General features: G+C 40.5%; 1 pseudogene; it reads right to left on the bottom strand.

Annotated features, from left to right (window-relative positions):
* Nucleotides 1–17,517, bottom strand: part of LOC132231866 (glycolipid transfer protein-like) — a 170,930-nt pseudogene extending 153,413 nt beyond the window's left edge.
* Between the last annotated feature and the right edge of the window lie 220 nt (nt 17,518–17,737).

The raw sequence follows: 17,737 nt of genomic DNA, 5'->3' as shown, positions 1-17,737 counted from the left end.
GTGGAGGCCTTGGAAAGTGATTAGGTCTTGTTGTGATAAATTAGTGCTACACTTTATAAAGTATATGATTGCCTAAGCACTATGGTATACACCTGAAACTAATACAAAATAATGTTGAATATCAACTGTAAGAAAAATAAAATTTAAATTAAAAAGAGAGAGAGAGACCCCAGAGAGTTCCCTCTCTCCTTGTACCATGTGAGGAAATAGGGAGAAAAAGCTGTCTATGAACTAAGAAGCAGAATCCTTAGTGGGAACTAGGATTTTTACACTTCACTACAAATCTTCCAGCACCTTGATCTTACATTTTTAGCCTCCAGAATGGTGAGATGTGCATTTCTCTTTTTTTATAAATCATGCAATCTGTGATATTCTGTTATAGCAGCCTGAATGGACTAAGAGCATGAGTCAATTCTATATTTATAGACAGTGCCTGCTAGGTGAAGACAAGGAAAGTTTTTATTGAGTAGGAAAGGAGAGTTTAGAAGGAAACTAACTTTATGTTCTTCACCCTGCCTTAACCCTGATGACCAAGGTAGGTGAGATCCTACTTTACAAATCATTTCTACTAGTGATAAGAGTGAGAGAGACGAATACAGCATAACTGCATAACATAGATCAGCTCAATTATGTACTGCTTTGTCCCTACAAGAGATAACAACGACTTGACCTGAGGTATGGAGAAGTTGAGAGATGGTGATGGGTTTGGAGACATTTCAGAGGTAAAACTGCGAGGATTGGCGACATGTGGAATTTTCTCGTTGGAGACCAAGAAGGCAACAAAGCTGTCAAAGTGCCCGGCCTGAGAGACGAAAACAATAGAGAGTCGTGGTCCGAGACGGGATGTAGGGAAGGACCAAGGTCGCAGGAGCAGATAGAGGTGCTCTGAGTTGTCCAGTCGGATGCACTGAATGAGCAGCTGGAAATACAAATCAGTATCTTAAGAGAGAGATCTGGGCTAGAGATCTAGGTTAGGGTGTGTCTTCAAAGTGAAAGCTGAAATTATAGCAGGTTACAAGAGCACATACAAAGTAATGAGGAAAGTATATAGTCTTTCTTCTAGGTGGGGACGAAGAAATAGCCACCAGTAAAAGATGACGTTAAAAATGCATCGGGTTCAACTCTTTCTCTCCATCGTCATGTGTTAAAAGGAGTAGAAGTTTATACTTGGAGCTTTCACATTTGCTTCTTTCACTTTTCTTTTTTAATACTTACTTTTATTGATTTCAAAGAGGAAGGGAGAGGGAGAGACAGAAACAACAATGATGAGAGAAAATCATTGACTGGTTGCCTCCTGCATGACCCCCACTGGGATCAGCCTGCAACCCAAGCATGTGCCCTGATCAGGGAGTCAAACCATGACCTCCTGATTTATAGGTTGACCCTCAACCACTGAACCACACTGGCCAGGCAACTTCTACTTTTCTATCAGACACCTACTGCCTCATCTTTTGGTTCTGACCTTCTAGACTCTGTGCCTTTAAGTACCTACTGTCACCCACAGACTCCCTTCCATCTTGCCTTTCAAAATGCAAGAAAGTCCTTGTTGTCTTCTTTCCTTTCTGAAAATTTATTTCCTCTCTTTGGCTGGTTTTACTTTTTCCAGCCTCTATATGGACTTTTGTTGGAGAACTGGGTTCATACTTGTGTTTTGTTCTTTACAGCTGTGTGGCTTTGCACAAGTATCTTAACCTCACTGGGTTTTAGTATAGTTACCTGTACAATAAAAATATCTACCTCCAAGGATGGTTGTGTTGTTCACAAGCTTTAACATTGGTCAAACATCCATTCTTGTGCCTGATCCTGAGCAGGCACTCAGTAAATAAAGACTCAACCCTTACTTCTACTTCTCTTCTTGATCCCTTAGCATTTTGTTTGTATCTCTGTTGTCACCAGCTAGGTAAATTCTTACTATTTTCTACCTATCGTACCAGTGGTTCTCAACCTCCCTAATGCCACGACCCTTTAATACAGTTCTTCGTGTTGTGGTGACCCCCAACCATAAAATTATTTTCGTTGCTACTTCATAACTGTAAGTTTGCTACTGTTATGAATCGTAATGTAAATATCTGACATGCAGGATATATTTTCGTTGTTACAAATTGAACATAATTAAAGCATAGTGATTAATCACAAAAACAATACGTAATTATATATGTGTTTTCCGATGGTCTTAGGCGACCCCTGTGAAAGGGTCATTCGACCCCCAAAGGTGTCGCTACCCACAGGTTGAGAACCACTGTACTATACTATAGTTCAAGGTCTTCAAGGACTAGGAATAGAATGTGTCTAGACTTATATTTATGAAAATAAATAAACTTACATTTATGTCTTTTTTTGTAGCACACAGTGTGGGAACAGTACCATAAATAACTGAAAATATATATGTAAACAAATATCTACAAATAAATATCTCAGTAAGCACCTGGAACATTGTAGGCCTTGGTAGATATCTACCAAAGGAATAAAACCCACTGGTGATTTTTAAAACTCTATTCTAATGTAAAGAAAATATAGAAAAATGAAACCTTAGCTTGATTTTATGAATCACAAGCAAGTAATATCCTAAATTCTAAGCCTTTGGGGCGCTAGTGTCACCACAAACTGTGCTCCTTTATGAAGTAAAATATTAATCCGTGCTATCACTGCAAGGAGCAGCACCCTAACTGACCCACTAAGTAACTAGTCTAAAATCTGGCCTCTTTGGCACTCGCGGCCAACAGAAGGTAGCGTGAATCACAAGTGCCTGGCAGTAGGCCAACTAGAGTCAGGCTGTTTCCCCAAATCCCCACCTGAAGTGCTCTTTCAAACCACATTTCCCAAACTGCCTGCCCTCCTGTGTTTTATTTAGATTCTGTTCGCTTCCATGAAGGTAAAAAAAATGGAAAAGAACTAAGCCCATTTTTAAAAATTAAAAAAAGAATTGGTATCAGGACATAAGATGCAGCAGTGGACTAGTAGAAAAATGACTGAGAGGAAAGGCAAACAAGATAGATTATGGTCTTGGTTCTACAATATATTAATTAACTCTGTGAACTGAGACAAGTTGCTAAAATCTCTGAGTCTCAGTTTCCTTATCTGATTAATGTTTTGCACCTTTCTCAAGACTCATTGGGTCAGGTTAGACAATGGGAAGAATTTGAAAAACTGAGTTTCCCTATGAATATTTAGTAGATGAGTAAAAAGAACACCTAAAGAGGGTGCTCCATCCAGAAATTAAAAGTACTCACCTACTGTTTTCCGAGGAAAGGGCAAATCTAGTAATTATTTGATCTTTGATAGTTACAGAGGAGATTCTTTGACCTGTCTTAAAGTTTTCCTCTCATGTACTTTCAAAGGGCCCCAGTTTTGTGTCTTAGAAATATTTTTCATCTAGTCTTTTATATGTCCTTACATTGATTGCTTTTGTACACATACAAGATCTCAAGAAAATAGTTTGGCACTGTTTAAGCTTGCATATAAAGCACAAGTGTATGAATCTGGGAAAATAATGTCAGTTGTATGTAATGATCATCTTAAATAAGCAGTTTGAGGCTTATCTAAAACTCGCCCAAGCTAAACAAAGAAGGCAGTCAGCAGAGCCTCAGACGCTGAACTCTGAACCCTGGTTGGACCTTGCACTGGGCAGCATGGTAACAGGAAGGCAGCAAGACACACTTTGAACCAGGGGTTCTAAGGCTGCCGTGGGGTTAGACAGGGTGACAGCTGCTCTTTGCAGCCTGAACTTTGAACCTAGACACAGGGGCATTTAATCTCCATAACAGGCACTTTGTTTCATTACTTATTAACAGCTCCTCCTTGAGTAAAGTTGTTTGTTAATGGAACTTTAAAATATGATTCCTCGCCTCTTCTTTCCTGCCATAGGGATAGGCATATGTGCTTGTTCGCACTATCTGTCCTGAACATGGGCTGATCTTCCCACGAGAAAAGCTTTTCCTCTGCTCAGAATCAGCCCTTGTAGAGGTGCCACTTTGTCACTACTGTTCAGAGGCCACACGCTGCTCTCTGGTTTATACTCAGAGAAGGTAACCACGGTCCTAGTGCCATTAAACGGCACACCAGGCAATGACTGGTGTCATTCCACCCTCCCTACCTCTTCTCTTTTCACTCTTTCTCTTTACCCTTTCTTTTTTTCTTCCCCATTTTCCCCTCCTCTCCTATTTCTTTCTTCACATTCAGCCTCTCTGTGGCACCAGAGTAAAATAATGGTGACCCCTGTCACATACATCATTTCCCCAGCCAGTGTAGTCAAGTCATGCTTTGTTGCAGCTGGAAGTCACAGCAATTTAAGTGCACATTCAAGTATCCTCCTTCCCACATAAACACATTTGTACTTAACTTCAATGCATTGGTAACTGATGTTCAGTAAGCCTGAATGATTAGCTGTTTAACAGGAGGGTTTGGACCCTAGAAAGGGGAAAGTGGGTTGTTAATGAGCCAAGCATTAGTTACCATGTATAAAATAAACTAGTTCTAATGAAAATATGCAGATTTTTATGCCCCCAAACCAGAGACTATATAGCACTGCCTCAATTGCTAAATTTTGTTTAATAGTGATCAAGCAATAGGCTTTGGTTTCTAGGACTTAGGAAGTGGTGACTACAAGCTACTCATTTAGTAACTAACGAAGACCAAGGAGTTCCCTCAGATGTTTTGCTTGAGGGCTTGGGGACCCAGAAATTAACCTTTACTCGGCTACTTTGTCTATTTTGGGAGTAGTCGAGCTTCATTGAGACAATAATTCACTCTCTTATTTTTCTTTTTATGTTTGTAAAAAATGCCTATGTGTCAAGCTCATTCACTAAAGGGTCAGTCAGAGTGAGCCCAGCCTGGGCACCATGCATCAAAAACTCCCTATCCTCCCTGGCCTATTCTCATTCTCCCAGCCACACACACAAACCAACCCCCTTCCAGGGTTGATTCAGCCCTACCCACCCATATGTTTCAGCCCTCAGCCACTAGGTTCATTTATGCCCAAGCTGGTTGACCAAAACTATTTACACATTCTTGCCTTACTTTCCTCTTGTTTTTGTTGTGTGTGTTTTTTTCTAGTTTTCCTCCTCCTGTCACTCTCTTTTTCTCCTCATCTACTTTTATTTTCTTCATTTTGTTTTAACTTGCTCATAGACATAGTTTTAAACTCATCACTGGAGCATGATTGAAAATGTACAGGAGTAGGTCTGACCTCTCTGTGTGCACTGCCCTCCCTTGTAAACTTACTGTAACAAGTGGGTGAGACCCAGTCATTTATCATGGTATCTGGATTTGGATTATTTATGGGAAGAGAAGGGAAATGAAAAACAAAAATTATCTTTTGGAAACACTGGGTCTCTAGCTTTTCAGCTAAGTGTCAGCTCTGGATGATCCACAGACCCTGTATACCTCGTTTTCTGGACTGGGCTTTCCATGTACCACCCACTTCACTGCAGGCTGACAAGAGTTTCACTGTTCTCATGCCAGCAATGGTTTTGGTGCTAAAACCTGGCATTTTGGGTTCTTGGGGTTTGCTCCCTCCTGCAGCATTTTTATTACTCACTGCTTTCTTTTTGGAGCAGTCCAACTCCCTCAGCTGACTGTCCAATGGCTCCTCCCAAGGCCTTGGATTAGGGCTGCACCTGTTTGGGATTTACTCAATCTGAAAAATAGTAGGACTCCTCAAGAACACCAATTACCTTTGCCCTGAAAGCAATGCAGTCTGTGCTTTGGCAGCACACTTAGGACAGCCAGGGCTGCAGGCATAGCTGCTGAATTCAGTCCCAATTACCATAAACCAAACACTAATTACTCCAAAGAGAACACTACAGTTGAACATTGACTTACATTTCCTTCCTGCAACTCAACCTGCCTCTCAATCACAGCATCTTGCCACCTGCTTCAGGCAAGAAGGTTTACCAAAGTACAAGCAAAGGTTATTGTAGCTTACATAGCTGGTAGCTATAAAACACAAAACAGAACTTATCCAATTTCATATCCACTATAATAATCCATGCTTAAAAATGGAAGTATAACATTTTAAAAAAGAATGGTGGATAGTCATAAATTGAATTTGCTTTCTTTTTTTAATATTTTTATTGATTTCAGAGAGGAAGGGAGAGGGAGAGAGAGAGAGAGATAGAAACATCAATGATGAGAGACTATCATTGATTGGCTGCCTCCTGCATGCCCCCTACTGGGGATCAAGCCTACAACCCCAGCATATGCCCTTAACCGGAATCAAACCTGAGACCCTTTAGTCTGCAGGCCGATGCTCTATCTCCTGAGCCAAACCAGCTAGGTCTGTTTTCTCCTTTTTTAAGTAAAGATTGATTCAGTAAAGTAAACATGATTATCCCATTTTGGTTCCTAGTTCCTGACCAATGATTGAGAATTTACAAATGAAACTCCTATATAACAACTCCTCCTGTTCCTATTCTTTGATCTCTTCTCCCATTGCATACACATGCATGCACCCACATGTGTGCACATACACACATGGTAACAGGTGAGAAGAGATGGGGAAACAGATAGTAATCTTGCTGTGGATTAGGAGAAGCACTAGATCAGCCAACTAGGGCAAGTATCTGCACCAGGATCTGTACCAACTGCCTGAATGATAGGAATAATCACTTAGACATTTAGTGGTCAGTATTTTCATGTATAACATGACACTTGGAGGATATAGTCTCTGGTTCCCAAATGGAAAAGTTGAAGAAAATAAGCAACAAAAAGGAAACTAGTAAGGACAAAGTCAATGCCACATGGTAAGTAGGAAGGTGATAAAGATAGGGAAAGTACGTTCTCTAAAATAGATGCAATTGGTTTGCTTTCTATGAGCCATCATGCCAATCTCTCCTCTAATTTCCAGAGAAATCATTCATCTCAGCATGTTCAAATTTCTTCTATTTAGAAAATAGACTATAATATTTTTTAAAAAAAGGAATGGTGGATAGTCATAAATTTTGCTTAATAGTAAACTAGATAAAAGTACAAAGTTAGAGCCCGACCGGCATGGCTCAGTGGTTGAGCATTGACCTCTGAACCAGGAGGTCAATTCCCATCAGGGCACATGCCGGGTTGCAGGCTTGATTCCCAGTGTGGGGCGTGCAGGAGGTAGCTGATCAATGATTCTCTCTCATCATTGATGTTTCTATCTCTCTCACCCTCTGCCTTCCTCTCTGAAAACAACAAAGTATATTTTTAAAGAGTACAAAGTTAGATTAACTAATTATTGCTTGACATGATCAACTCCATGACACTCTAATTTTCACCCCAAATTTCTTTTATTTTATATTGAATCTTCATTGTTGAAAGTATTACATATATCCCCCTTTCTCCCCCATTGACATCTTCTAGCCCACCTCTGCCCCAACCCAGGCCTTCACCACCCTCCAAATTTCTTTTTGGCACTAATTTTGCATTTATATTTAGCAAAAATAATGTTACTTACCTTTGATTATCTAAGCAGAGTTGTTCTGGGTAGAGAAAAGAATAACAAACCTTTAAAAATGTCCATGCAATTGCTGGTTCTCAATACTAGTGCTTACATGAATGGTACTTAACAGTTTTCACCTTTCATACTTCTTGCCCTATTCCTAAAATAACACTCCAAAATTATTTGATAAGAAAAATCGAAACTTAGTGCATGTTTTATCATCTCTAGCTATTTTATTATTTGTCTAATTCAAGAGTCATTTCCCATCCTCACCTTTAAGCTATTTGTTCATTTTCTCAGTTATTTCTTCCATTTTTGAGGTCTATGAAGTTAGATAATAGCTTTATTACCTTTAGTGCATCCTTTCCTACTTCAAGTCCCTGAAACACTTATTTACTGGCATAACTCTTGAAATAGTTTTTCATCTTTCCAAATGGAAGCTTCAGTTTTCTGTTTATTGCTGATAGTGCTTTTCCTGAGATCTATTTATTCATGTTGCAGTAGTGACAGGACTTTGGTTCAAGCTTCATCTATTATACTCAATAAAGATGCAAATTAGAAAAAATATATGAGCTTTAGGTTGTTGTTCTCATGGGGAGAAAAGAGTGAAGGAAAAACTGAACCATTGACCTATTTACTCTGCAGCGGCCTCTAAAAAGAGAGAAGAAAAGAGGAGTCCAGAATTCCCAGAAAGAAAGAGAATTTGCCATATATTAAACACATCCTATCTAATAAAAGAGAAACATGCAAATTGACCATACCTCGCTATGTCCACAAGCCACACCCACCAGCCAATCAGGAGTGGATATGCAAATTAACCCAACAAAGATGGTGGGTTAATTTGCATACACAGGTGCCCAACTGCCTAGGTCTCGGGAACATCTAGGGACCCAGGCAGCTCAGAGCCTGCAGGCCTCAATGCAGGCCCTGAGCACCTCCATCCCAGAACACCCCTGGCCACTCCTGGCTTACTGGCCTTGGCGCCGTGGGTGGGGGTGGGGGGCAACAGAGGCTTGAGCAGGGCCAGAGAGGAGCAGGGGCCCTGCCCAAGCCACAGTGGAGGCTTGATCAGAGCCGGGGAGGGGCCCCACCCAAACCACGGCACATGCTTCATCAGAGCTGGGGGCCGTGCCCAAGCCACAGCAGAGGCTTGATCAGGGCCTGAGCGGAGGGGAGGGGTGGTGGCCTTGCCCAAGCCTCGGGAAGAGGCTTGAGCAGAGCTGGAGGGCCCTGCCCAAGCTGCATTAGAGGCTTGAGCAGGCCCAGAGACAGGGGGTGTGCCAGCCTAGGCTTGCCAGCAGACCTGCCTCTGCGGGTGAGCTGCAGGGGAAACACCTTTTCTGACAGCTCATTGGCTAAGCTCCCTGTATGCCACTGGTAATGTTCTTGGTAACTTGGGTAACAAGAATCCAAAAAGGTGATCTAAGGTTTTTCCACCTCACTCCTGGAGGAAAAAACAAAGGTCCACTGCTGGAGGGCTAAACAATGTCATATCCTTCCCTAGCCAGTTTGGCTCAGTGGATAGAGCCTCAGCCTGCCCACTGCAGGGTCCGGGTTAATTCTGATCAAGGGCATGTACCTAGGTTGCAGGCTCCTCCCTGGCTGGGGCCCAGGTCAGGGCTAATGCAGGAGGCAACCAGTCAAAGTGTCCCTCTCACATTGATGTTTCTCTCTGTCTTTTCCTCTCTCTACCACATTCTCTAAAAATCAATGGAAACATATCCTCAGGTGAGGATAAAAGAAAGAAAGAAAGAAAGAAAGAAAGAAAGAAAGAAAGAAAGAAAGAAAGAAAGAAAGAAAGAAAGAAAGAAATGTCATATCCTATGAAAGACACATCTTGAAAATGCCTAAAGAAAATTGTCATCCTTTCGTGGTGAAGGGACTGGAGTCCTGTTGATGAAAACACCTTGGTGGCTGTGGTGGCTGGCAGTGGCTGCAGCAGCGGGGTGATGGGGCTGGTGCCTTCCCCTGATCAGCCGGGTCACCTCCAGTCAGTAGGACATCCCCCGAGGGCTCCCAGTCTGTGAGAAGGGGCAGGCTGGGCTGAGGCCCCACCCCACCCCAGTGCACGAATTTCATGCACCAGGCCCCTAGTCCTATATAACAGGCACTATACTAGGCTAAAAGAGTTTATATGTATATTTCTACCCTGACAAAAATCTACACAGAACATATAGTGTTTACCACAAATAGAGATGTAGCCAAGAACCAAGAGTCGTTCTCTACTGCATCATAGAGCCTGTCTAAACGTTTTATCCTGCATTCAAATCCCTCCATAATTTAGTTCCATATGTCCCATACAAATTTATTGCCCATTATTATACATAATATATGCTCCTCTCAATCACGGCATTCATTTATGGTGGAAAATGTAGTGTTTGGAACCTGCTGCTTATGTATTATTATGCCCTGTCATTAGCCTGCTATGACATTTTTGAACCTCAGGTGCTTTGTCTTTGAAATGGAACTAATGTTTCCTTGCAGATTTAATGTAATATAATGGTGAGGCTTATAAATATACATAATAAACCTGGTCTTACAGTTGGCATGCAGGAAACACTCAAGGTTCTGTTATTATGTCATCATTATGATTAGTATTGAATATCTTCTCCACCCTATCATCTTCTAAATCTTACCAATTTACACTTTAATTGCCCTTTAAAACCATTTTTTCACTCCCTGTTCAAATCTATAGATTTATTTTCTTCATATATTTTTACTTCATCATAAAGTATTTTGTACAGCATAAATCTGTTCTCAAATTACTTGAATCCAAAGCCAAATTGTATGTTTCTCTTCAATAAATGAGCCTTCAATAAATGAGCAGTAAATATTTGTCAAGTTTTCACCTGTTCAGAGAGTTTGCATTTATTGAGCTTCTTAGGAAATAGAAACTTATTTTGTAATATTAAATGTCAGTAAACAGGCTATAAGCACTTAATTTTAAATAAGTTAAAGTTATATAATGCTGTTATAATAGAAAACATAACAGTGCAATATAATGGCTCTAGTAAAATATTTAAAATACCTGATATATGTTTTCACATGTTCTAAAAACGTTCTAAACCTGAAATTAAGGTATGCTGAAAACACACTTTAGTATTCCTTTGAACAAACAAAACATCCTATGATTATTGTTTAAAAAAAAAAGCCACATGTTTGTGTTTTTCTCTTAATTTCTCATGGAAATGAAATAAGTCAAATGGAATATCTGGGAGCTGGCCTTTTATATAAATAACCTGTGGTTTGCTTTTGATTCAATATACTGATTTACACAGAACATGCAAGATTATAAATTACCTTTGGTAAGATATACTTGAACAGTTTGAAGTGATGACTACATTTATACAGTTTAAAGAAAAATGTAGAAATATTTTTATTTCTGCTATGGAGATTTAGAGAAAAGTTAAGGAGCAGTGGTATGTAAAGTCCAAAATGTAGATTAGTCTTCACCCACCTGCTCAGAGATTAGCAAACCTCCTTCCCTGAACTTTACAGGTTTGATCCACACCCAAGAGACATACCCAGTTCTGCCTCTGGGATCTGCCCCAACCAGCTTTCTTGCCCAGGATAAGCTGTAAGAAACTCTTTTCTTCCTTTTGATGAATCCATGTGTCTCACAATTTCCTGCAGTTTTCAGAAGTTACTTCAAAGGTTATTTTTAAGAGCAAGTTGGAAGTTGCTGATAGTTATCACAATATCTGCAAAGCTCAGAGTCAAAAAAATAAGTGTAAAATTTATCTCTGGTGTCAATCAACTTTTTAATCTGTATAACCAAATTTCTATTAATCATTGGGACTATTTCCTTTCACAATATTTTGAGTTTCCTCAAGTCCTTTACTAACTATTCTGTCTGTCTACACATCTTTTGCCACTGGTCAAATTTGGAACGGGATGGATGACAGGAATGATTGAAAGATCTCAAATTTCTCTGAAGAAGAAATTTATATCAAAGATCTATTGCAGACAAAAAATAACCCCCAAGATAAATTAATCTGAAAAGCTAATAGATTATAAATGTATAATGTTTGGATAGCAAATTTTTTAGTTAGTACCCTCACCTAGGAATGCCAATTGTACAAGACAAACCAATCATGTGTGGATGTACTTGAGACTTTCCTTAAATAATTAGGCATGATACAATTGGCATGATATCCATTACAGTATCTTGAAAATGATAAAAATGGTACATACCTCTAAAACAGGAGGGTTCTGTTTCACTGTTCTGGATGAAAAGAAAGGGCAATGGACTGAATCAACCCTTAACCCAAAAAATATTATTCACCACCAACTGTTCCATGCATGCAAAACTGTATGTGCTTAGCCTGGGGAGCATCCAGACTAAATTAATACCTTGGGTCCACAGAAACAGTTGCAATTAGGAAAGGTAACAGACACCTAAAATGCAATCTTGCACAAGAGATATGGTTGGAGATGCTTCACGGTCAGCTTCTGGTCTCAAGTCCATCATCTTAGGAAAGACATTTAACATCTTTAGGTTTCAACACCCTTGGTTGTAAAAATTAAGAACCCAATGAGGTAATCTTTCAATTTTTCTTGAGATCTGAAATTCTACAATGTTAGGAAGCAGAATACGAAACGGTATATAATAAGTGTTAAAATTCTGTGGTTCTTACAACTAGAGAATTAGAGTAATGATTTGTAATCCTGGTTTACTACTAATCAAGGAAGGTCAGAAAACCAAAAATTTGAATGACTACATGTTCCTGTGGCAATATCAGACATTTGAAAATTACAATTAAATGGTTAATGAGGTAATGTCATCTATTACTGCCAGCTAGGCCTTGCCCCATCATTTTACTACTGGAGTCCTGCCATACAGGGCCTTTTAGTTTGGTTGCTAGAACACAAAAATGTTCATTTGTGCTGTGGTAGACAGAATGATGGCTCCAACAAAACATCACACCTTCAGAACCTGTGAACATGTTATCCTACATGGCAATAGCAATTGTTATTATAAGATTAAGTTAAGAACCTTAGATGGGAAGGTTATCCTGGATCATCTCAGTGGACCAAATGTGCAAGCACAAGGGTCCCTATAAATGAAAGAGAGAGGCAGCAGATTCAGATTCAGAGAGACTTGAAGATGTTACCCTGCTGGCTTTGAAAACAGAGAAGGACCACATGCCAAGGAATTCAGTGGCCTTTAGCTGGAACAGGGAAAGAAACATATTCTCCCTATAGTTTCTGAAAAGAGAGCAGACCACCGACACCTTAATATTAGCCCAGTGAATGCCATGTTGAACTTTGACATCTAGATCTAGATGACAAATTTGTGTTGTTTTAAGTTGCTAGGTTTGTGGTGATTTGTTACAGCAGCTGCAGGAAACTAATATGCCCACCTTAAAGGTCTTCCACTAGCTGTTCCCAGTACCTGGAATGACCTTTCCCTGGAATCTTTACATAGCTGGCTCCTTGTCACACTTGTCTCAACCTGTATGTCATCTTTCATTGATCATATAATCTCAAGAGGCATCTAGGCCTTCAGCTAATTCTTGGCATAGTGTATGTGTTATTTTTTCTGTTCTTTGTTTATTCACTGTCTCCCTTTCTGTAAGGTCAGTTCCTTAAGAACAGGGACCTTGTCTGTCTCAGTCACCACCCCACTTACAGTATTTACAGCAGTGTCTGATCTTTATATTTATTGAATGTAGGATTTAAGGAAACAAATTAGCATTCAGTGGATGTAAATCTTACAGAAAGTTTCTGGGACATACACAAAGGGGCCATAATAGATACAATTTTATCATCTTTTAGTCATTGAGAAAGCCATCTGTTACCACCGAGAAACACACAACAAGACAAAAACAGCCCCTTTCTCCCATTTCGATACTTTCTCCCTATCTCCACCTTTCTCAAGTTGAGAAACATGAGAGTGGTTTGGACATCACCAAAAAGTTAACTTTGGAATAAGGATGGTGCTTTGGGTCTTAACAAATAAATGGCACTATATAAAACATTAAAATACTAGAGTTTTCTTAAGTGGAAAATTCCGTTTTTATTTATCTGTTTGATAACTAAACAACGTTGCCACTCCAGCATTCTGTTGCAGAAAAAAAAGGAGGGGGTATGAGCATTGACCTCTGAGCCAGGAGGTCAGGGTTCACTTCTCGGTCAGGGCACTTGATCCTCAGTGGGAGGCATGCCTGAGACATTAATGTTTCTCTCTCCCTCTCCCTTCCTTTCTGAAATCCATAAAAATATATTTTTAAAAGAAAAAGGGCAACTTTCCCCCTCCCTTGAAACTTGTCAAAATGGAATTTCCCTTGTATTGCATTTCCTTAGACCTGTATAGAAACATCTCCTCCAAAGACAAAAAGCCATGCATAGCTGCAGCTCTGGGAAGCATGATGCTGTGCTCAGAATATGGGATTTTTAAATCTACCAAAGCTGGAGAAGAGATGAAGAGTTAAGGCTGAAAGTCTGTCCTTAATGTGCTCTAATATGCACCAGGCATTAAAGTTAATATGTCCCTTCAGATTTTGATGACCTACTTTTCTGGGCTTACAGATGCGGCAGTACACATTAAGGACAACAGCTCAGAAAAGATTGTGTATTTTCATTCTTCCACTGAGTGACCTCACCTCCTAAATATTATGGTGATGTTTCATGCGTGAGAAGGAAATAGATCGGTGGTGAGGAGATGGTGAGAGAGAGTGAGATAAGTAATTTTGTATTTGTATGATCGCCATAAACAGTACAACATTAAAAGGAGGAAGAGAAGATAGACTTTTAAAATACTGTCCACTGTGTCCCAACTGTACTTCTTTTTCGGTCTTTCATTATTTTAGCAATATTTTCTTTTTAATTGCATTTGAAGTTTCCAGTAGAGATCTTAAGCTTTTGTTTTTATTTTTCCCTTGACCAGAATTTGCAAAAAGGCAGTTATTGATACTGATGTTTTATATGGCAGCAGCTTGCTGATTCTGTTTTTAATTGGAACATACCCACTCTAGTTCCCAGGAGCCTCCAGCACTCACTATTCTCTTACTCCTGGATGCCTCACACATTTCCTTTCCAATGCAAGACACCATGGTCTAGTCTATATCTGGCTCATATGTGTATCTTGGACCATCCAGCTCTAGATTTCTCCATCTATGAGTGCCAGCTACTTACTTTGTTGGTCCCATTAAATAAGAATATGATTCAGATATGGCAACCTTACTTTTCACAATCCAATCAGAATTTCTTCTGAATTATGAATTTGGGTAGCAGGAAAATAAATGTTACATATTTAAAATTTAAATCACAATTAGATTTATTAGCACTTTGCCTTTTTTCCAGAAGAAATTTAAGATGGCTACTAGTTTTAGTAAAAAGATCCATAATGGATTAATTTTATTTAAAAGCACTAAATAACATAAAATCTGGGTAATCTTGGAAAATCCTGGTCATATTGATACCATGTGCTTGGCAGAAGTCAACCATGAGAAACTGCTGTTTTGTGGAATTTGTTAGAAATACAATTTCAAAGTAGGAGACACGTGTTCCATTTTCAAAGTATTAGACAGGATTGATGGACATACAATTTTGTAGTGGGCCAGGGGAGACTCTGGAAATCCATGGAGCAGTAATCAGCATCCATCTGTTTCTAAAGTGAGTCTGACTGGACAGAGGGTTACATAAGGGAGGACTCTCAATAGAAAGCACAAAGTGGAAGTAGAACAGCAAGTAGGAAGGTAGGGCAGGCATTGGGGCCTGTGTGGTAACTCCCAACCAGAGCAGAGTCAGCAGAGACTCAGGAAAACCTGGACAGAAAAGAGGAGGTGCTTTGATAAGAGCCAGAAAATCTGGAAGAAAAAACACAACTTACTTTCTCAGGAGTCCAATTATTCTCTCTGACTTTTTAGTTTATTTACTCCCCAGTTCAAAGTTTAAGAAATGTAGGGATATACATTTTAAGGCAACCCAGGGCACCATCAACTCTCATCTGACTTTTGCAAAATTCTATTAGCTGCTCTTTCCCCAAAGCAGCCAGAGATGGTTTTTAAGAAAGCAAATACAATCACATCATCCTTTTTCTTACAATCCCCCAATGGATTCCCCTTATTCTCATGATAAAGCACAATACTTCAAAATCCTACCTGATGATCTGTCTGTCCCAAGGTGTCTCAACCTCGGCTCTATTGACAGTTTTAGCTGAACTAGCAGCCCGGTGCATGAAATTCGTGCACGGGGCAGTAGAGGTTGGTTCCTCAGCCTGGCCTGTACCCTCTCCAATCTGGGACCCCTCGGAGGATGTCTGAATGCCAGGTTAGGCCCACAGGGATCAGGCCTAAACTGGCAGTCAGACATCCCACTGGCAATCCGGGACCGCTGGCTCCTAACCGCTCACCTGCCTGCCTGCCTGATTGCCCCTAACCACTCTGCCTGCTGGCCTGCTTGCCCCCAACTGCCTCCCCCAGCCTTCTCACCCCCAACTGCCGCCCTTTGCAGGCCTGCCCCCAACTGACCCCCCCTGCCAGCCTGCATGCCCCCAACTGCCCCCCTACTGACCTGATCACCCCCAGCTGCCTCCCTGACAGCCTGCTCACTTACAACTGCCCCCCCCCCCGCTGGCCTGCTTGCCCCCAACTGGCCCCCCTGCCAGCCTTCTCATCCTCACCCCCACCCACTGCCAGCCTGATCACTCCCAACTGCCCTCCCCTCCTGGTATGATCGCCCCTAACCTCCTCTGCCTTGGCCTCACTCCCATGGCTTTGTCCAGAAGGATGTCCGGAAGGTCTCCCAGAAGGTCTCCTGGTCTAATTAGCATATTACCCTTTTATTAGTATAGATAATCCCTTGTTGGAGACTGTTTTCTGCATTGTAGGACATTTGGTAGCATTCTTTGCCTCAACCCATTAGATGCCAGTGGAACTCCCTACTCCCAATAGTGACAACCAAAAATATCATCAAATGTTGCCAAATATCTGCCCCTGACTCCTGCCTAATTCTGTACCACTTTCCTCTTGCTTCCCAACCATACCATCACTCTCCTCTTCTCCAACCATGCCATTTTTTCCCCACCTCTTCAAATGCATTCTTCCACCACGTCTTAGTCAGTTCAAGCTGCCATAGCAAAATCCTATAGACTGGGAGGCTTAAATAACAGACACATATTTCTCATAATTCTAGAGACTAGGAAATCCAAGACCAAAGTGCCAGCCAATTTACCTTCTGGTGAGTGTTCTCTTCCTGGCTTGAAGATGGCCACCTTCTTACCGTGTCCTCACATGGGGTAGAGAGAGCAGAGCTCTGGTTTCTCTTCCTCCTCTTATAAGGACATTAACCTCATCACCAGGATCCCTTTCATGATTCCATATAATCCTAATTCCCTCCCAAAGGCCACATTTCCAAATGCCATAACATGGAGAGTCTGAGCTTCAATATATAAAGGGGGAAGAGGGAGGTGGACACAAACATTCAGCTGATAACAGTATGTTTCCATTTACTTTACTTGTCTTCTACTCCCCTATACCCAATTCTAGATTATATCATTCCTACTCATCCTTCAAGATGAATTTTTTTTCCTGATCCTGGTAGTTAGCTTCCCCACCCCCAAACTTTACATGCTTTCATTAAGCCTCTTTTTTCCACAGGGCTTATCATTATTAAAATTGCTTTTGTAATTAGTCCGCGCTATTATTCCTTCTGTACTAAAAGCTTCATCAGAACAGTACCCATACTTACATAGCTCACTGGAGGGTCCAGCTCCTTGCACAGTGCTTGATGCACAACATTCCCAAAGAAATAACTGAAAGCAAAAAAAAAAAAATTAGATGAAGTATTAAAAGCCAGGACACTCAGAGAGGGATAGTAAGCTTTGAAGGTGCTCACTCAGGGATGTTCTATTCGATGTGCCATAGTGCATAATAATGGCTGTGCCTGTGGTAATAATAATGGCTAACATTGATTGAGTACTTAATTTATGCCAGATACTGTGCTATATGTTTATTATATCAATGAATCCTAGAATCCTCTGATGAGGTAATAGCTGTTAGTATCCCCATTTTATGAAGGGGTTAAATAAATTGACTAGGGTCACAGAGCTACTAAGTGATAGAGTCAGAATTCACATACCTGAGGTTGGGCCCAAAGGCCATTATTGTAACTCCTATATATTGCCTAACATGAGTTACGGAGCAGGGAGCTGGATTCTTAGCATTTCCTCAAACTATATAATAGATTATTTTAAGAATGCCTAATGTCTACAGAGTCTCGTGATAAGGTCTATATTCTCAAGAACAAGGATAAAGAAATAATTCAGAATCAGAATGCCAATTGTCAACTGATTCTTCTCAGTGTTGTTTAGAAGATGGGAGT

Source organism: Myotis daubentonii, chromosome 3 (assembly GCF_963259705.1).
Source record: "Myotis daubentonii chromosome 3, mMyoDau2.1, whole genome shotgun sequence".
Lineage (NCBI taxonomy): Eukaryota > Metazoa > Chordata > Mammalia > Chiroptera > Vespertilionidae > Myotis > Myotis daubentonii.
Note: the sequence above shows the minus strand (reverse complement) of the source record. Positions and strands in the feature narration are given on the sequence as shown.